The sequence below is a fragment of the Capra hircus genome, chromosome 15 (assembly GCF_001704415.2).
Source record: "Capra hircus breed San Clemente chromosome 15, ASM170441v1, whole genome shotgun sequence".
Taxonomy (NCBI): Eukaryota; Metazoa; Chordata; class Mammalia; order Artiodactyla; family Bovidae; genus Capra; species Capra hircus.
In genome coordinates this window covers 44,857,202-44,879,276 of record NC_030822.1, presented here as the reverse complement: position 1 = coordinate 44,879,276, position 22,075 = coordinate 44,857,202, and the positions used below count along the sequence as shown (strand labels likewise).

The window sequence follows — 22,075 nt, the reverse complement described above, 5'->3', positions numbered from 1 at the left end:
TATGCACTACAGAGAAGAGTTTCACTGCACAGAAATAAACAGTTTAGCCCATCAAGAAGATTGAAATCACTATTTAAGAAGTGTATGTTACACTTGGATAAAGAAGAGCATAAAAAGGGGACTTGTGGGGAAAGGTCAGGTTAGCACCTAAATATATTTTGGAGAAACAACAAACAAGAAGAAAATATAACAATGAGGATGTACTAAAAAACAATAAGACAGATATACAAAGTAAAAACTGATAAAATTTGAAGAAGAAATGAACAAATCAAGAATCACAGATGGAGATTCCAATGTAATTCTGTCATTGATTGACAGCTCAATCAAAAAAATCAGTAAAGATAAAGAAGATATAAATGGCATAATTAAAAGTTAGAGTTAATGTTTATGAATAGAACACTGCATTCAACTTATCAGGTATACACATTCTTTTTGAGGATTTGTGATTCACTATTTTTTTTCTCATGAGTAGTGACTGGATCTTAAAGCAAATCTCAGCAAATTTCCAATGACGGTTATCCTATAGACTATAATCTGTACCCCAATATAAAGATCCCCAATTATTTAAACACACAAATCAGAGGTCAAAGAAGGAATTAAAACAGAAATTAGGAAATAAACATGAATGATTATGAAAACATGTATATAAAAATCATATGGTATGCTGATTATCAGGATTAAGAGCAAAGGTTGCAGTCTTAAATTAGAAAATATGAAAATTAGAATAATTCTAACTTCTAACAACATAAGAAATTTTAAAAAAGAAAAGAATAATTTCAAAGAAAGTAGCAAAAGAAAAATAGTTAAGGAATTCCTTGGTGGCCCACTGGTTAAGAATCCATCTGCCAATGCAGGGAACATGGGTTCAATCTCTATACTGGGAAGATCTCCCAGGCTGCGGGGCAACTAAGCCTGTGGGCCACAAATAGTAAGCCCACAACCCATAACTACTTACTCCAAGCATGGCCACTATTGAAGCCTGTATGCCCTAAACCCCATGCTCTATAAGAAAAGTCGCTGGAATGAATAGCCTGTCCACTGCAACCAGAGAGCAGTCTCCAGTCACTGCAGCTAGAGAAAGCCCACGCACAGTAACCACGGCCCGGCACTACCAAAAATAAATGGAAGAAAAACCTTTAAGTTAAAAAATAGAAAGATGGTTAAGGTAGAAGCAAACATTACGCAAAACACAACAAAAACACAAAACAAAACATAAGCGTAAATGAAATGATCAATAGAGTTAAAATTAGTTTTTGAAAACAAATAAAATAGATGAACTACTGGTAAGATCAGAAAAAAGGAAACAATATGTATGGCAGAAATCAACACACCACTGTAAAGAAGTTATCCTCCAATTAAAAATGAAAAAAGAAAGGAGATGCAAATAATCAATATTCATAATAAAAGCAAGGTTTCAGTACAAATGCAGCAGAAATAAGAGAATATGATGGATAATATTATACGGACAAGTATTCTGCAATATTACTGAAATCATAAACTAGACAAATTCCTAGGAAAATACAATTTACCAAAGTTGACTGAGGAAGAAATAGATCTGTAACTACTGAATAAATTAACCAATAGTTTAAACTTTTCCCTTAAGAAAACCACCAGGCACAGAGAAGTTCACAGAGCAGTTTCCATCACTCAAGGGAAAGATAACTCTTCCTTTGTCAAGCTTTTTCCAGAGAATAAGAATAATAGAAAACAGGAGATAGGCAAAACATTGTAAATCAAATATAACTTCAATTAAAAAATAGACTATGAAAAATTAAAAGAAAATATACTTCAATTTATTTTGTAAGATTGACATAATTTTGATACCAAAACTAAAATACACAAGAAAGGAAATATATAGGACAACCTCATGTATAGACAATAGTCAAAAATATGACAAAATATTAAAAATAGAATCTAGCTATATATAGATATAGATATGTATAAAGAATAATAAATAATGGCCAAGTTGGGTTTAGCTTAAAAATACATGGCTGCCTAAACATTAGAAAATAAATTAATGAAACTCACTACATTAATAGGTTAAAGAAGAAAAATCCTATGATCACCTCAATAGATAAATGAAAATAATTTCATAAAATTCAATAACCGTTCGTAACAAAACTTTTTAGAAAACTAGGATAGAGTGCATCTATCAAGAAAAAATATACACGAACAACATACGTAATGAAGACATGCTGAAAGCATTTCCTGTGAGATCAGAAACAAAATTAAAATGCCAGCTCCCACCAACTTCTATTCATCATTGTGTTACAAATCTTAGCTCGCATAGAAAGAAAGAAAATGTGTAAGAACAGAAACAAAACTGTCATTATTCACAGTTGGTATGGTTTTCCATAGGGCTTCCCCAGGAGCACACAGCCAATGGGGTGAATGGAGGCTACAGCTGGTCTCTGCTGTGTCTACCCAGCAGTATACCCTACGCACGGCTGAGTCCACCACACACAAACCTGAAGTCCACTTGACAAGCGAAACCGCCATGGGTCTGTGTCTTCCCAGAAAAGGTATCTTTCCCTAATTTCTATTAAAATGTGCCATGAACTAGCAAGTTACTCTCCTTGTCAACGTAGAAAGCCCCAAAGTATGTACAAAGAGATTATTTTAATTTATGAAAGGGCTTAGAAAGGTGGCTAAAAATAGATATAAGAAAGTCAAGTAGAGTCTTAGATGGGCTTCCCAGGTGGCTCAGTGGTAAAGAATCCACCTGCCAATTCAGGAGACACAGGCTTGATCCCTGGGTCAGGAAGATGCCCTGGAAAAGGAAATGGCAACTCACTCTAGTATTCTTGCCTGGGAAATCCCATGGACAGAGGAGCCTGGTGGGCTACAGTCCATGGGTTTGCAAAAAGAGTCAGACATGACTTAGCAACCAAACAATAACATATTCCTAGACACCAGCACAAAAATAAAGTGAAATTTAGAAGAGAGGGTATGTATAAGAGCAACAAAAATATATAAGGTATATAAAAGTGAGAAAACATATAAGTTCTTTATTGAGAAAATTACAAAATATTATTAAAAGATACTAAAGAAGACCAAAATAAATGAAGAAGTTTTTCATGTATATAAGACAGGAAAATGTCAGTTCACCCTAAAATGACCTAGAGGTCCTGTGCAGTCCCAATCAAATCCCCACAAAATTTTTTCCTAGGGCTTGATGAGTTAACCCAAGATTATCCCTGAAAAAAGTAAAAGAAATCAGGGCACTTTTCTTGCCAGAGAATAAAGACTTATTTTCAAATAATAAATACAATGTGATACTGACCCTAGAATAAACTTGGAGAATTGAATTAGAGAGCCCCAAAATAGACTAAAGCAAGTATAGAAACTTGATTAATGACAGAGGAGGGGGAAACAGGACAGACAGACAGAGAGCACTCATGACGATCCCAAAGCATAAGTAGAAAGTGAGTTGGGGAGGGTTGGAGGATGATTCCCACCATTGCTGCTGCCTGGTATGTTAGGGGAGAGCTCCTTCTTGCCCACACTTTTTGCCCCAGAGCGAAGACTGAGCTGGTTTCTGCTAGAGAGAAACAGCTAAAAGGGTTGCTCTCAGAGAGCCCTTCTGCAGACAGAAAAGGCTAGCCCATCTCCAGGACAAGCATATGAGAAAGCTTCTGAAAATGAGAAATGGAAGGTTAATTAAGAAGACCTGGTATACGATCCTTTTAATATGCTGCTAAATTCAGTCTGAATGATCAAGTGGGATTTATCTTGAGATGCAAGGAGGGTTCAACATACACAAATCAATAAATATAATATACATATTAATAGAATGAAGGATAAGAACCATATGATCCTCTCAATAGATGCAGAAAAGGCATTTAACAAAATATGTTGCCGTCTCATGAGAAAAGCTCTCAATAAATGGAATATAGAAGGTGTATACCTCAACATAATAGGCCAGATATGACAAATTCACAGTTAACATCATATTCAATGGTGAAATAGTAAAAGCTTTTCTTCTAAGGTCAAGAACAAGACAAAGGTACTCAACTGTTACCACTCCTATTCAACATGATACTAAAAGTCCTCGCCAGAACAATTAAGCAACAACAACAACAACAAAGTCATTCAAATCAGAAAGCAGAAGTGAAATTGTCTGTTTGCAAGATGATATAATTTTACATATGCTGCTGCTGCTAAGTCGCTTCAGTTGTGTCCGACTCTGTGTGACCCCGTAGACAGCAGCCCATCAGGCTCCCCCGTCCCCGGGATTCTCCAGGCAAGAACACTGGAGTGGGTTGCCGTTTCCTTCTCCAATGCATGAAAGTGAAAAGTGAAAGTGAAGTCGCTCAGTCGTGTCCGACTCCTAGCGACCCCATGGACTGCAGCCTACCAGGCTCCTCTGTCCATGGGATTTTCCAGGCAAGAGTACTGGAGTGGGGGTGCCATTGCCAAATCCCACACAAAAACTATTGGAACTACGATAATGAATGAGTTTGGTAAATTTTTTTTTCAGGATACAAAATCAACTTGCAAAAAATCAGCTACTAACTACAAACCATTTGAACCATTTGAAAAATAAAGAAAACTATCCCATTTACAATAGCATCAAAAAGAATAAAATATTTAGGAATACATTTAACCAAGGAGGTGAAAGATCTGTCGGCTGACAAATATAAGACATGAGTGAAAGAACATGAAGACACAAAGAAATGGATGGCCCATGTTCATGGAGGAAAATAATTAACATTGTTAATATGTTCATACTATACAAAGCTATCTACAGACAATGTAATCTCTACTAAAAGCCTAATGGAATTTTAAGAGAAATTTTTTTTAAAAAATCCTAATACTCATATAACACTACAAAAGACCCCAAATAGCTAAAGCAATCTTGAGAAAGAACAAGGCTAGAAGCATCACACTTTCTGATTTCCAGCTATGTTACAAAACTATAGTATCCAAGGGCTTCCTTGGTGGCTCAGTGGTAAAGAATCCTCCTGCCAGTGCAGGAGATGCAGGTTCAATCTCTAGGTCAGAAAGATCATCTGGAGAAGGAAATGGCAACCCACTCCAATATTCTTGCCTGGGAAATGCCATGGGCAGAGGAGCCTGGCAGGCTACAGACCACAGGGTCACGAAAAGAATCGGACACAACTAGCAACTAAACAACGACAAATAGTATCCAAACCATATGGGAATAGCATAAAAACAGACACAATGACCAATGGAAAAGAATCATGAGCCCAGAAATGAAACGTGTTTAACACCAATCATCAGAAAATGCAAATCCGAACCACAGTGAGATATCTCCTCACCCCTGTTAGAATGGTTATCATCAAAAAGACAAGACAGAAGCACTGGAGAGGATGCGGAGAAAAGAGAACTAGCGGGAACTACTGGTGGAAATGAAAATTGGCGCAGCCACTGTGGAAAACGGCATGGCGGCTTCTCAAAAGAATTCAGGATAGAACTACCATGTGGTCCGGCAATTCTACTTCTAGGTATATGTCTGAAGGAAATGAAATCACTGTCTCTAAGAGATATCTACACCCCCATATTCCTTCCACCATTATTCACCACAGCTAAGACATGGGAGCAAGCTAAGGGTCCTTCAATGAATGGATAAAGAAAAAAAGAAAAATAATATATACACACACACACACATGCATGTGTATGTGCGTGTGTGTATCGATATCTGTATCACAATGGAATATTATTTAGCTGTAAAAAGAAGGAAATCCTGCCATTTGTGACAATATAGATGGACCCTGAGAGCACTATGCAAAGTGAAATAAGTCATACAGAGAAAGACAAATGACCTCATTTACATGTAGAACCTAGAAGAGCTGAACTATAGAAACAGAGAGTAGATTGTTGGTTGCCAGGGGCTGGGGGTTGGGAGAAATGGGTAGATATTGACCAAAGGGTACAAATTTTCAGTTATAAGAGGAATAAGTCCTGGAGATTTAATGTATGCATGGTGACTATAGTTTACAATATTGTATTATATAGTTGAAAGTTGCTAAGAAAGCAGATCTTCAAAATTTTCACCACATAAATAAAAAGGTAACCATGTGTGGAGACAAATGTGTCACTAACCCTACTGTGGCAATCATTTCACAATAAATATTTCTATCAACTCATCACATTATGTCAATTATAGCTCAATAAATCTGGAGGAGGCAGGGGGATGGATAGAAAGAAAGACCTGGACTTGGCCAGTTACCCACCACCCTGCTAAAATAGTCTGGCAGACAAGAGCACAGGATCATCAGTGCAAAACCTGCTGCAGGGGACCTGCTTCTTGCCCTGACCTGCCTCTGCATAACCAGGCACAGAGGCCAGCACATCCCCTCACTACTGTGCCTGGGTTGGGTGGGGCTGCCCCAGGCTGAGAACACTTTAGCTTAAGTGGTCCAGGTATGTGGGGGTGGATACTGTCATCTTGATAACTTATGCCATCTGATAAACACAACCCGCATCCCATGCAGTCCTTAGAACTCCCTTTCCAAACCCAAATGGTAGAACCAAAGAACATAAGCCAACAGCCAAGAAACCTGCAGCTTCATCTAAGCTAACTTCATGAACTTCGTCAAACCACTTAACTTCTCTGGGCCTCTTTCTTCATGTGCATACTGGAAATAATAATGTATCTTTGATTACCCAGCACAGTTGCTATAAAGGCTGAAATACAAGGAGATTACACTGCTTCATATCCTTACACAAGGTCATAAAAATAATAAGGATTTTGTTAGTCAATATGGATATAAGTCTCTTTAAAGAACCAAAGGCATGAATTTATAAAGGTAGAATTTCAGGCAAAGTAAGAGACTTGGGCCAGGATAGAAATCTCGTAGTTAAGATGTCAATCAAAATTCCTTAGCATTATGTAAACAATAAACTGGGAAGGTTATAGGACAGGTCCTCAGGTCCTTCCAATCCTGTGGTTCATGACAAAGGAAACTGCGGTTGAGAGACGGCAAAAGATTTGCCCAAGTCACAGGGGAAAGTTGTGGCTGAACCCAGATTAGAATTCAAGTTCCTTCTTCCCTTCCTCCCAGGTTCTGTCCAAAACCTGGTCTTAGTTCATGATGCTACTACCTTCAAGAGTGTGATGATCCCCCAGCTGAAGAAAACCCCACTGCCTCTCCCAGGACATTGGCTGAGGGACGCCAGACTCAGGACACTTATTCTCCTTTGTCTACAGGTTCAGTTTGCTGATGCGTATTACTCATCTCCATGTGGAAATCCCTCTGTCAACACCGTAGTATAAGACAAACAGATTGTGTTGACCAAGAGCTTAAGAAGCAATGACTCGTCCAGAGCTGATGCAGACCCCAGGGTCTGGACTGGCAAGAGCTACAGCACGAATCCCTCTGACTTTTCAGGAAACTGTCCGCAGCTCATCCCTTCCCACTAAGATCCTGAGTGGGAGGACGGAGGCATATCAGAGGACAGTTTCATCTGAAATCCTGCTGTTAAGTCAGACCTCTGCATGCTGTGGGCAAAGAACAGTACCTCTTCTTAAAAGTGTGGCCTTCAGCTCCTTGGGACAGGAGGGGAACAGATAAGTGTGTTTGGTGAACTTTTGGGAGCCCAGCCTCAGGCCAGACCAAGCACAGCACTTACATATAAACATGTATCCCAGGTGCCCACCTAGAGGCTGTGAAATCCCCTGAAGGCTGTTCTCTCAAGCTGGGCAGGACCTCTCTCTCTCTCTTGCAATGGCCTCAAACAGAAGACACCCAGCCCCTCACACCTGTCACCTCTCCCTCTCAGCAGACACCCTCGTGAGAGCAGCCCCTGACTCCCTCGCATCCATGGCCCCTTGACCAAGAACTGTGAGGCTAACTGAGGTAGAAATGGCCAGGCCACGAAGTACATGAGGGATCCAGAGCCAAGCTCTCCCCCGACTCACAGGCGGCTCTTTCTGCTCCCACATCTGAGACCAGTCTCACATCAGCCTTGGTCCGTGTCAAGAGAGCATCTGCTCTGTATCAGGCTGCAGCTAGATGATGGAGAAGTAGATGCATAAAACAATTTCCTTTTTCTTAGAATCTCCTCTTCCATTAAAAGATATATATATATAAATGTAAAATTAAATAAGGCATAGTAATTCCTCCAAGATGAGTTCAAATAAGACGCTTGACCTTTCTCTGCCACACGTGCTCCTGTATGGCCTTGGATAATTTATGCTCCTTTTCTGGACTTCCAATTTCCCATCTCCAAAGCTCTGCTCTTAACATAATGTTCCTACAATCCAAGGACCCCCTCCCCAGAAGCTTCATGGCCAGAGATCAGACCCAAAGTCTTTTCTGCAACTTGCTCCCCAGAACCCTGGCTTCTCTGTGGTCTTTGCTCAAAGATAACTTCAAGTTCCAGGACACCCAGTGAAACCTACTTCATCACCTGTTTCTTCTGTTGGCCATTAGAGCCCCACATCACTGCATCCCTACCTGCTGTGCATCTAGGGGCCACCCCAATAGTCCTCCCAATCTCAGGGTCCTGGTGGGCAATAAGACCATGTAGGCTCACACAAGGCAATTGTCTTCTTGCTGGTTGCACAGCCCCCAGGCTATTCTAATGTTGGTTTCAGCCTCTTAAAACACTGCTCTCATTGTATCATCTCCTTGAAAATCTGCAGTGGCTCCCCAGTGTCTCTCATCTCAGACCTGAGCTCCTGAGCCTGGTGCTTATCACTCTCCGGGTCCTGTTTCCACCCCACCCACCTCTTTGGGTCTTACCAAACCCTCTCCTTATGCTCACGCTTCAAGGCAAGTTTCCTGCTATTCTTCAGGACTGACTCGCTGTCCCCACACATCAAGATGCAGCTTAAATGCGGTCTCCTCCTAGAAACTTACTCAGACCCCCCCACCCCAACCCAGACCACAGGGTACCCAGAACACTGAAGTGCTGACTGCTCCTCCCCCTCAATATTCACATAGCTAGCCCTTTTACTGCCTTGTGGCCTCTGTTTAAATAGCCACATGTCAGAGAGCCTCTTGATCTAGCATAAATGTGTAAGTCCCCTCCCACCCTTGGAACTCCCTTTGTATCGTTCACATTTCTCACAGCACTCAGCACCCTTTTGCATAGATCAGCCAGTTTACTGTCTGTCTTTCCACCACAGCAAATTCTCTGTGAGCAGGTGTTTTGCTTGCTGTTATATTTCCAGTGCCTAGAACAATGCATGGCGCAGAGTAGGTGCACAGTATTGATAGATCATCGTTGAATGAATGAGGGAAGGAGGGAATGAGCGAAGGAGTCTGTAGCTTAGAGCCTGGATACCTTCAGGCATGTTTCCAAGATGCTCTTATCTGATGTGGCTGCCACTGTCCTATGTCTGCTCAGCCCCAGCCCTGTCTAATGTCGCGGCAGATGGACAGCACACATTCTGGGGGTCTCTTTGTAAATGACAAGCCCCAGAGAACTGAAAGAGAAGCTTCTAGAGGGGCAGGGCCAGGATCAGTCCACTGCCTGCTTTCTAAATGCCACATTTTAAACCCTGCTGTTCCGTCCTCCCCATCCCCAGGCTCTCCGCAAATTCCATAGGGTTAAAAGGGCAATCCTGGTGGAAATGAAGAAGAAAACAAAAGCGTCCTCTTTTCCATGATGGGGCTCATGAGGAGCTGTGTTTCTCTTTCCCCTTTAAGCCTGAGCCCAGAGTACTTCTGCGGAAACCAGCTGCCACCACCTATCTATCTGATTAAGGAGCTTAATTCCTAAGCTCTCAGCACCACCGATAGAGGGAACGGGACGCTAGAAAAGCAAGAAGTGAAATAAGAGGAACAGGCAGTGTGGCAACATCTCCCTCTCTTGCTGTTAACACCCTGCAAGCACACAGGGCTCTCCACCAGCACAGTGATGCACCCCCACCCTGATGTCGCCTCACCTGGGCGCCTGGACTTCGAGGACCATATGGAAGAGGCAGGTGAGGGTAACTCACCAGCCCTGAGCACTGCTGCAGACCCAACATAAACTCTCGTTTGCAGATGGTTAGGTGGGTGGGTAAGCAGGTGACTGTGAAGGCGAAACGTATATAGAATGAGTGAGTGAGGAATGCAGCGGTGGGTGGGCCGGAGTGACTGAATGCCTTCTCCATCCTGGTGCCATTGGCATCTTTGCAAGGACACCTCACTGGGCTTGGCAAGACCCTATCTCTGAATTCTCTTTTCAGCCTGTCTCTAGTGCAGTCTCAGGGATAGCAAGGAGGTTGGCAATTCCTGACTGATGTGAATCAGACAAGTGATTCTCAGTCTCCAAGAAGCCTTCATAAGTGTTTGTTAAATCCTTTGTAGCAGGCAAGGAGGCAGATAAAACCACATGAAGGCCTCTCAGATCTCCTGTATCCTCTACAAACCCAGAAAGTAAGTTACAGCTTAGGGAGGCCATGTGACTTAGCTATTTTATCCAGGAACTTCTTAAAATCATCCAGGAATTAAACACCATCTATTACCAGTCCTCTCAAAGCTCCTGAATGGCAGTCTAGTTTGCTTGCCCAAAGACAGTAAGATGTTTGGGAGGCAGCCATGGGTTGACAGGTACTTCAAATGTAACATGTCCTAAAGTGGATTATAATCATCCTCCCCAAATCTTCTACTTCTTTAGAATTTTTATTCTACTGAATGGCACCACCATCTATCTGATTGCTTGGCTGATAAAATGTTACTCATTCATTTATCCCATAAATATTTGTGGCAGGCGTCAGTAACATGCTAACTGCTAGAACAAAGCAATGAGCAAAACTCATCGTCAGATAAGAAAAGTAAGCATTAATTACTGTGAAATAATTGTAAATAAACGTAAAATCGCAACTACGATACATTTGAAGGAAGTAATGTACTGTGAAGCTTTGTAGAATGGGATTTGACCTAATCATGGAGGCCATGGAAGTGATAGCTGAACTGAAAGCTGAGACATAAAAGGAATTCAGTAGGTGAAGACATGAAGGAAGAGTGTTCTAAGCGGAAAAACAGCCAATTTAAAGGCCTGTGGCAGGAGGCTTGACGAGCCCAAGGGTCTGAGACAAGGCCAGGAGAGAGGAAAACGAGAACTGGGAAGGACGCAGGAGTGGAGGCAGGGCTTAGGCACACACAGCTTTGCAGGACTTACAGAAAAGGTTGGTCTTTAAATTAAGATCAATAGGAAACAACTGAAGTACTTTCAAGGAGGGAAATGACATGAGCTGTGTTTTGAAGTGCACTTGGCTGTTGTGTGAGAACAAATTGGAGGAAGCCAGCATGGGTATTGGTAGACCAGTTAGGAAGCTCTCACAGTACTCTGGAAAGATGAAAGTGGTGCCTTTAACTAGGTCATATTGGTGGGGATGGAGACAAAAGTGACAGATTGGAGAGGGATTTTCAAGAGAACACCAACAGACTTGGTGGTGGATTGGATATGAGCCTTAAAAGAGAAAAGTATTGAAGATGATGGCCAGCTCTCTCACACGCGTAGATATATAGATGGAGCCATTCATAAGATCTGAAATACCTGAAGTGAAGTGAAGTCGCTCAGTCCTGAAGAGGACCACATACGAACAGGACAGTGTCAAGCAAGAATGCACAATTTCCATTTTGCACACGCTCAGTTTGAGAGGTCTTGGAAATGTCAACCTCCCTCCTTCACCCTCCTTACCTTCTGCATTCAACCAGTTACCTGACTCTACCTTCCCTCTACCCTGACTTATTTCAGGTCCTAATGATTATTGCCTGGATAAATAAAACAATCCCCAAGCTCTCTCTCTTTCCAATCCATCCATTCCACACTGTAGGTCTTTCTAAATACTGCCTTCTTGCTCAAAGAGTCCCTCTCTGCCTACCCTCCTAAAGCAATACTACCCTCTCATTCTCTATCTCAGTCACTCGCATTTTTTTCTTTCTAAAAATATATAATAATTTGTTTTATTTTTTATTAGGGCTTCTCCTATGGCTCAGTAGATAGGGAGTCTGCCTACAATTCAGGAGACACAAGAGATGCAGGTTCAGTCCCCTGGGTTGGGAAAGTCACCTAAAGCACCCCTACCTTCTCATTCACTCTCTCTCAGTCACTTGGGTTTCTTCTTTCTAAAAATACATAATAATTTGATTTATTTTTTATTATAACTGTACACCCTAGCTCTGTTTCCTAAGAGGGCATAAAAGCAATGACACATGAGTAACAGGGAGCATATGCAGCCCCAGGTTTTGGTTTCTAAATACCATTCGCCACTAAAAGGACCTGGAACTCCCTGGAGAAATGACTAATTTCAGCGCTGGAGCAAGGAAGGAACAAGATGAGCCTGGAACATCCTGCCAGAGCAACAGTAAGCAAGTGCTCAGAGAATGATGGGGGAAATTCGAAAGAAACAGGAGCCAATTTGCAGAGTCTCCCACTGATTAAATCTGGGATAGTTTGAACATCAAAATAAAATATACAATTTATTCACCCACTGAATAAATCAAGAATCTATGAGTTCATGGTAATGAAAGAAAGATGGAAGGAAGGAAGGAAGAGGAGAGAAAGAGAAAGAAAGGGAGAAGGGAAAGATTTTTCCTATAGTAAAATGCCAACAAGTATGGAAGGAATGACGGATTCAAAAGTATCAATGATGATGAAATTAGTGACTAAACATTTGTGGAACAGGATAGTTACATAACCTCAAAGTATCTCTCCATAAGTTACTTATCAGTTACAAAGGGGAAAGCAGTAATTGCGCAGTGAAGAAACTGGTGAACATCACCTCAAGCAAGTGACGAAAGCTCCCATCATCAGTACTGGGACAGTCCCCACAGCCTGTGCTGACTGGTATGCTAACCTCACCTTAGTGGTACTCCTGCTCAACATGCATAGCTTGAATCCAGTCATGCAAAACCATTAGATAAGTCCAAACGGAGGGATACTCAACCTAATGACTGGCCTGTGCCATTCAAAAACGCAAATATCAAGAAAGATAAAGCAGAGGAATTGCTCCAAATTAAAGGAGAATAAGGAAACATGACAACTAAATGCAGTCTATAGGTTGGACCCTGTACAGGGCAAGGAAGACAGGAGAGCTATAGAGACATTATTAGGACATAATTGTATTGTGGTCAGACAATATCCGTTTTTAAATGAAATACACACTTAAGTATTTACGGGCAAAGAGGCACCACGTCTTCAATTTACTCAAATTGATCAGAAATATGAATATGTTACATGTATTCATATATACATGATAAAACCATAAATATACAGCATTATAATAAATGAACAATAAAGTTTAAATTATACAGATAATTTAAATATGCATGCTCAGTTTCTCAGTCATGTCTGACTCCTTTGTGACCCCATGGACTGTGGCGCACCAGGCTCCTCTGTCCACAGGATTTCTTAGGCAAGAATACTGAAGCAAGTTGCCATTTCCTCCTCCAGGGGATCTTCCCTACTCAAGGATGGAACCCTTTGTCTCCTGTATTTCCTGCATTGGCAGACATTTTCTTTATCACTGAGCCACCTGGAAAATTCCCAATTGAAATATACATAAATAGTAAAATAACATATTTTATATTATTAGAGAAGGAAGGGAAAAAAAATGAAGTAAATGCAGTGTCTTGTAATTGATTAAAGGATGCAGATAAAGGATCTTTTTTTTCACCAGTCTTGCAAATTTTCACTACTTTGAATGTCAAAATTAAAGGTGATATAAAATTATTTTTATATTTGCTGAATAAATGAGTGAGCCCATGTCCAACCATGACCCTCCCCGTGCTTAAAGTACCTCATAACTGTCATGATAAAAATCCGAACACTTCAGTACAGTCAGCGAGCCCTGACACACTCTCTCTCTTTCTCGTCACACTAGCCAATACCCTCACTGCCTAAAATCCCCTGAGCTTTACCACAAAAGCCAAGGCTTCTGTGCCTTAGCCTATGCTGGTCTCTTGGCCCTCCTTTTAGCCTCCTGGAATCTTCCCATTATCTTTCCAGATCCAGACCAGAAATTCTCACCTCATGGAAGGCTTCCCTGATTGCTCCAGTTGGGAGTGACAGACACTTCCGCTTCTGATACACCAGTGCCTGCCACGAACCTGTCCCACAGAGAAGCCTGTCACTGTTTGTTCACAAGCCTGTCTTGCCACTTGAGGACCAGGAAACTCCTGACACCTGCACGCTCGGTGCTCTGCATGGGTCCAAGCACGTCACAGGATCTCAGTTAATACTGCAGCATGGATACAAGAACAAGAGTGACAAATTTTTCTGCATCTTCCAAGAGAGCCCCTGACTTCAGTCTCTTTCACAATCCTCAAAAAAATACAGAAGAATATGGGAAATAAGTTCTTTTTAGTTTTTTACACATGAGGAAAGTGAGGCCTGGAGAGGGTAAGATAAGACAGTGTACCCAGATGCTGAGCTAGAGCTGGTATCTGGATCTCTTGCCATCAGCCTAGTGTTCTTTTCCAGAAGGAAATTGGGACAAGAAGGAAGAATATGCCATTTATAGTTCACCTGTTCTATGCCGGACACCATGCTTTAATAAACTTTCCAGTTCTAGCATCACCATTGCGTTATAAGGAACCCCTTCTTACAGACTCAAAAATGGGCTCCAAGTCAGATCTGACAGCAAAGCCCATGCTCTTTTTCTCTGCACATTGCTGGCATACGCAGCCCACCTCTGACCCTCCATCAGAGGCAACAAGCAGCACCGTCAAATGCCTGTCCCTTGATCATGTCTTTTAAACCAGCACCACACACAGACCCACAATGCAGCCCACACCTCCAGACAACATGCATTTCACATGGTTTCCAAACCCAGGATATTTGGTTTGTAAGACAAAACCTCCATTTCTCCAGCAGAAAGTGAACACTATCCACAATTACCCAGCCAAACTGCTGACGCCTACAGACGCTGCCTCACGCCGAATGAGGTCTGGTGTACCCAGAGACGTCCTCAGAGGATTCAGGACTCCCCCAGAGCTTGGCACTGAGGGCACCATGCAGCTGGAAGAGGGGAGACTGGGCTGGCTGGATCACAGTATCTGGGTGGAAGCTCAGTTCCCAGGACAGAAATTGCTCCAGGGAAGAAGTGAAGCCTCTGGAGACCACCCCGAGGGACTGGTTGGCAGGGAGGTGGTGGGTTGGCAGGGGGTTCCCCACCCTCCTGGGAGGCCTTCCCCACCCTACCCCTGCTTCCCACAGAGCAGCAGTCCCCATCTGAGGCCGGGAAGGTTAATGACACCAATGATATTCAGGTCCTAGAGCCAGAGAAGGCAAGCCTTCAGCTCTCCCCCAGTAGGTCCAAAGGCCCGGACTTGCTTGCTTCCAGGGTCTTTGAGCTGGGGAATGGTCAAAGGACCACAGACCACAGACTTTTCACCACAGGCTCTGGCATCAGACAGACCCGGGATGGAACTTTTGCCGTTTCTACCTTCGGGCTAATCATTTAACCTTGCTGCGCTTCAGTTTCCCTGTGGCCGTTTCCTGAAACAAAAGATGCAAAGAACCTAACAAGAGAGTTGACCTTTAGTAGATAATCTAAAGAATGTGAGTAACTGAGCAAACCTCCCACAGAAGTCCTGCCTGCCTCACCTGAGGCTCTCTTATTGGATTTTAAACCTGTTTTAGCTTAAATTCCCAGTCGTGATGTAACCAAGTCTTACCTTTTTGAGGCGGCACTTACCTGGGAAGGAATAAACCCCTCACCCAGCTCAACCCACCTGCACACCACCCAGCACCGGACACTTCCTAAAGCCCCAGGCCAGCAACTATTCCTCCCACACAAAGGGGAGTGCCTCTGGGAGACTTCAGCTTGAACGTGGGAAACAGATGCCAGCGTCAGCTGATTTAATGCATACTGAGAAGTGAGATCTCAACACAAGCCTTGAAGCCCACCACGGGAGTCCTATCGAGTAATCTCTGTTGCTGTTGTTGTTCTGACTCTTTGCGACCGCATGAACTGCAGTACACGCAGGCTTCTCTGTCCATCACTATTTCCCTGAGTTTGCTCAGACTCGTGTCATGGAGTCAGTGATGCCATCCAACCATCTCATCTTCTGTTGCACCCTTCTCCGTAATCTCTAGTGCTAAGCCTTGACTCCCACTCCCCCCATTTCCAAATGCCGATAGTCTCAGGTCGGCTCAAAGAAGCAGTCTTACAGTAAATAAGTTAGGAGTTTTGCCAACTTTACAATGTGGCTGGAGCCCTGCCCTGCTTTCAGATGACTCTGGTGACACACTTCTCTTGCAGATAAGAGGTGACAAATGACTTTCTGACCACGTGGCAGACAAGAGAGACCCTCATGGGGAAAAAGAAAAATAAATGAGCACTAGCCTATGGTCTCCCAGATCTAGGGAAGGGGGCAGAGAGGCCCTTTGTGTGTTCCACACTCCAAAGCCCACATTCCTCATACTGAGCTCTGGCTCCAGAAACGCCATCGCTGATCAGAGACCATGTGATCCACACTGAGGGAGGCAGAGCTCAGGTCCAAGAGACACAGACCTCCCAGCAGGGCCTGTGGCTTAGGCGGGATCACATAAGGAGCGGGGTGGCCATGGGGCCAGGGCTGGGCAGAGGGCAGAGGTCAAACTCCTTTGGGCACCCAAACACTCCTGCTTTTGAGACAGGGAGAAGCTGGCAGCTGAAGCAGTCAAAGGAGGGGAACTTTATCAATGGCCCGATTCATTCGCAACAATCCCCATTGTCTGAGCCAGCACAGAGATGGGCATTTTCTCCCAGAGCCACTAGGAAGAAAAGCCCCAAGACATGGTCACAAATCAGAAGCCAAAAATATAGAAGCCAAAATTGAAACATATGGTTTGAAAGCCAGATGAAATATTTGAAATTGGAGATGTCCCCCAAAACTCTATGCAGCATGGTTCTCATCCTCAGAGACCAATAAAATGCTTAATTGTTGATTGTTCATTTATTTATTCTGATCTCTCTCTACAAAGGATGTAGGAGTTTACAGTTAAAGATGGGTGTAGTATAAAGTTATCAAAGCAGAAATCAAAAGTCAAAGCCAGGGTTCCAATGAATACACTTACTAGGATGAAGCAAATATGATGAACTAAGAGCTTCCTGGCAGCCAGTGTAAGAAGGGAAACATACACGTTATGTCATGAGCTCAAGAGTCACACAGACCTGTAGAAATCTCTTGAGCACTCTAAGCCTTGATTTCCTTGTTAGAGAAAACAAGAGGGGAGGGGACTATCAAGCTAATAAGGCTGTTGTGAAAAGTAAATGAAATGAAGCATGTATTATAGATTCAACTAATAGCAGTTGTTACTATTACCATTTTGTAGTTATCTGAATTCTCTTCTTTAAGTTGGAACTATGTTAACTTAATAGGGCTGCCTTTGATGCCCTGTGAGTCCTAACTGTTGCTCTAAAATTGTGATTGTTAGTTGTATGTATCTGATGAATTAAAAACTGGGGAACCAGCCTAGGACTCATGGTGGGTACTTCAGTTTTCCAGAGTCTTTTCCTGAGTTTTAAGGTGGCTGGGGACCCCCACAAACAAGAAGGCTAGGGAGGCACACAGACCTCCTTCCCCATCAGCTTCACTCTGCAAGAGGCTGCCCAACTGACCACAGCCTGCCCGTATTAAACCATCCTCAAGGGTCAGGTGGAGGACCAGGCCAGGGAAAGCTAGGTTCCAGCACATCCTCAGGAAATGGCTGCAGCCCATCTGCTCCCCTGCATAAGAAGAAGCTGGTGGGATGAGAACTCAGGCACTCCTTAGACCAAACCATAAACACTAAGGAAGAGAAAGTATCATCTGCCCTCACCCCCCAGCCAAAGCCCCTGACTTGAGATATTTCCTACCCAGTTTCTTAGACTTGTCCAAGGTGCCACATGGAGGCTAGAGGGACTGTAGAGGCTGAGACTGGGGTGGCCCAGTTTGCACACATGTGTTTTACACATGGAGATACCTGTTGGATATGTGTCACTATTGCTAGGTGTACATGATGAAAGCACATGAGTGTTCGCATGGCTGTCCTGAGATGCAGCACATGTGAGTGATGTGAGTGGTAGGAAGATGTACGCACATGAGCAGCTGTGAGCACACGGCTGCCTTGTGAGTGTCTGTAGGTGAGTGGTCTGCTCATGCCCTGGTCCTCCTGTCTCCTTCCGACATGACCATGGGGCTGTCCCCACAGCTGGCTTTGAACCTCATTCTCTCTGGTGCTGGTGCTGAGCTCCTGCCCTGCTCAGAGTCCTAAGAAACCAAAGCAGCGTGACCCACAGAGAAGACACCCCAGCTTTCTCGGGTCACCCTAGAAAGTCTGAGTTCAGATAACACTCCTTATCCTCCGCCCCTGCCTTTATCTGCTCACTCACAGGCATCCAGCCATCCACACATTCGCTCAACCCGGTGGAGCCTGGCTGCCACACACACTTGAGCCTGCACGTCCAAGAGTACTGACCCAGTCCACACAGGACAGCGTGTGCCACCTGCGGACACACTCCAGGTCCACGTACACATAAGGCCACAAGCACAGAGAGGCACACCTTGTCACCCACGTTCACACCCTAAGACTCATGCTAGAAACTTCCATATGCTCACATGCCGGCCCAGACACACTCCCTCCCTTTGGAGCTCGCTTGCACTCACGAGCACTCACACTCACACCGACACATACTATCCAAATAATCACAAGAAGGCTCTGCCCCTACCAGGCTGGGCACAGAATCCAGCGCGGGGAGCGCCGTCTACTTACTGACTCCGAGCGAGTGAGAGCGCCTGTGAGCAGCGGCCAGGCCGGCGGCGGAGGCGCAGCTGGGGATCCGCAGGCTGCGAGCGAGTGACCCGCCCGGTGGCCCAGCCCGAGGGCCGCCCGCGGCCCCGCGCCCCCGCCCCGCTCTGCCCCCGCCCGCGCTCCGGGCCGCCGCCGCAGGACCTCCGGCAAAGGCGCGCTCGCTGCCAAGCCCCTGTCCCGCGTAGTCTCGGCCGGCCCGAGGCTATTTTGGGCCCCTGGCAGCGCAAACCTCGCGCTCTGGACTGTGGGGCTCGCTGGAATGGGGACGTGGTCAGGTCTAATTAGAGACCTGGCTCACCCGGGGCTGGGGCCGAGTCAGAGCTGGTAAGCATCCGGGAGCCTCGGTGCCGTCCCGGCGGGGGTGCCCACATGTGCCCCACATGCCAACATCTGGAGAGGGAAAGGAATGCATTGGAGCTGAAACAAAACGAGGAGGGGTTTGGGTGCAGTTCACATGCTCTGCGGAGGGAGCTCTGAACTTTGAGCAGCCCCCCAGATGCCTGGAAGGCCACTTGGTTTATTTACTGCAGGTGCTTCCCTTTGGAACCTAAGTCACTCCCCTAAGTTTGCCGACCTGCCAAAAAGGACAGAAGATGGTTGCACAGGCTCCTTTTAACTTGGGGACACGTCAGACTTCCCCTCCAGACCTAGTGTCAGATGGCTAAGTCTAGAAAGAAGGCTGATTCCTACCCAAAAGCTCAGGAATGTTACATTCTTGAACTGAAAGGAAGCTGCAAAGTCATTCCATCCAACTCTCCATCCTGTCATGAATCCCGCAGGGGCTGGGAAGGGGGGGTAGGCCAACTCTACCCACTTTGGAGAGGAGTGGGGGTCACCAAGGAACAGCAGACCCTAGCCTCCCCAGGGCACTGTTCCCAATTTTGAACCCACTTATTGGCAGGAAGTTCTCCTTGGCATCTAACCTAAATCCCTCATGTGCAACTGTGTCAATATGCTCACACCTTTGTGTTCAAGGACAGGAAAACCAGCTCTGTCTCTATGACACAATGACCATACCGAGGTCCCATCTCAGTCTCTCTTCCTTGATACTAATATCCCTGTTCCCTTTTTCAGGCCCTGGATAAAAATGACAGTTGCTCCCTGGCCATTGACACAGTGCAGCTCCGGACATTAGCTCCACCCCCTCAGCTCTCTGGGGACCCCAGGCTCTGCAGGTGCTCTGTCATCCTCCTCAGACAAGCAAGCGTTGACCACAGCTTCCGTCCATTGCAGACAGCCTGATTCTACTCCCTAGACCCTTGAGAGGTGCTTCAATTCCTATCTCAACAAAGGCTGTCTCAGGGCCTCGGGACAGGGCTTGGAGCCCCAGCCATTGGCCTGGCTATGCATTAGCACTGGAGCCACAGACTTCCTCAAATGGGCGGTTTCCTGGATCGTTGAGTCCACTTCTGGTAGATCGTGCGTGCATGCGTGCTAAGTCGCTTCAGTTGTGTCCAACTCTGTGCGATCCTGTGGGCTGTAGCCCCTATGGACTGTATCCCGCCAGGCTCCTCTGTCCATGGGATTCTCCAGGCAAGAATACTGGAGTGAGTTGTCATGCCCTCCTCCAGAGGATCTTCCCAACCCAGGGATCGAACCCCGCATCTCTTATTTCTCTTATGTTCTTTACCACTGGTGCCACCTGGGAAGCCCCTTTTGGTAGATCAAGTGGTATTAAAAAAATAAAATAGCTTGGATTTTATCCTCAAAGAAACCTGACTTCACATCCTGCCTCGACTACTTTCTAATTGTGTGTCCTTGGACAAGTCACTTAATCTCTCTAAGGCTCAGTTTTCCTATATTTACAATGGGGACCGTAATAATCTCTGCCTAGCTCATACGTTATTCAAACTACAAGATGAGATCAGGAATTTATGTAAAAGTACCTGGAAAGCTAACATATTTTTTAGTATGCTAGAAACAGAATGAAGCTTAGATCATGAACAGGATAAATATTAGCAAAAAGCCTTAGAAATCTTTTATTCCCAGGTCCAAACTCTGGGTCTGCGTTTCAGGACGAGAGAGGAATAGATTTCGTTTGCTAGATGTTCTCTGTGTTCCCTTGGTATGTATGTCCTCCACCCTGCACTCACACACACATCCGCGTTCCCAGATACATACAGCACAGCACAGCCTCCTGGGCTCGTGTCGGCCCCATAGGCTCCAGCTGCCTGGACCCTCGCTGACTGTCTCTCCATTCCCAGGGGGTCTCCTCATGGCTCCAGTCTTGGCAACAGCTCCAGGTCTTCCTACAGAGTCTCCAGCAGGCAACTCCTCTCTCCTTGCACATCCTTCTGGGCCATGGCCCCTGCAAGGCCTACAAATCCAGGCAAAGTTGGCAGAGGCTTTCTCCAAGGCAGCTCAGAACTGAGACCGCAGGGGGAGCTCAGAGTTGGAGCATCATCCCCCTCGCCCCCTCCCCTCCACCTCCCTGGCTTCTCAGTGCTGTCCTGCTTAATTCTTAATGGAAATTCCATCCCCGGCGCCGGCCCTGGCTGGCTCAGGGAGTCCAGGCTTAGGCCAACAGCAAACTCCACCCAGAGACAGGAGGCCTCCCTGGCCATAGGAAAACAGATCCACACAGATTCACATACATGCTCATAGTCTCAGCAGACGGACATGCCCGGAATCATCCACAAACTCAGAGTCTCACCCAAACACATACCCAAAAGAATAATAAGCATTATAATCACTAGCATTTACTGCATGGTGGTAAGTTTTTATAGGTATGAACTTCCCTAATTCTCACAATGACACTGGGTTCATGGGCAACTTAGCTATTATCCCTAATTTACACATGGGGAAACTGAGGCACGTGGAGCAACAATGTACATTAGGCATCTAGTGATAATAGCCTAGGAAGTAATAAAGGCCTTAGGAAGCATCACTACAAACAAAGCTAGAGGAGGTGATGGAATTCCATCTGAGCTATTTCAAATTCTAAAAGATGATGCTGTTAAAGTGCTGCACTCAATATGCCAGTAAATTTGGAAAACTCAGCAGTGGCCACAGGACTACAAAAGGTCAATTTTCATTCCAATCCCAAAGAAAGGCAATGCCTAAGAATGTTCAAACTATCGCACAGTTGCACTCATCTCACACACTAGCAAAGCAATGCTCAAAATTCTCCAAGCAAGGCTTCAACAGTATATGAACGGAGAACTTCCAGATGTTCAAACTGGATTTAGAAAGGGCAGAGAAACCAGAGATCAAATTGCCAACATCCATTGCATCGTAGAAAAAGCAAGAGAGTTCCAAAAAAAATCTACTTCTGCTTTATTGATTACGCCAAAGCCTTTGACTGTATGGATCACAACAAACTGTGGAGAATTCTTAAAAAGATGGGAATACCAGACCACATTACCTGTCCCCTCGAAACCTGTATGCAGGTCAA

At 44.6% G+C, this 22,075-nt stretch overlaps 1 protein-coding gene across 1 annotated transcript in view; it reads right to left on the bottom strand.

The window, feature by feature from the left end:
* Positions 1 to 18,748, bottom strand: part of INSC (inscuteable homolog (Drosophila)) — a 130,955-nt gene extending 112,207 nt beyond the window's left edge. Inside the window, exon 1 of the mRNA XM_018059588.1 lies at positions 18,643 to 18,748. The gene's annotated coding sequence lies outside the window, so the exon portion shown is untranslated. The remainder of the gene's footprint in view (positions 1 to 18,642) is intronic.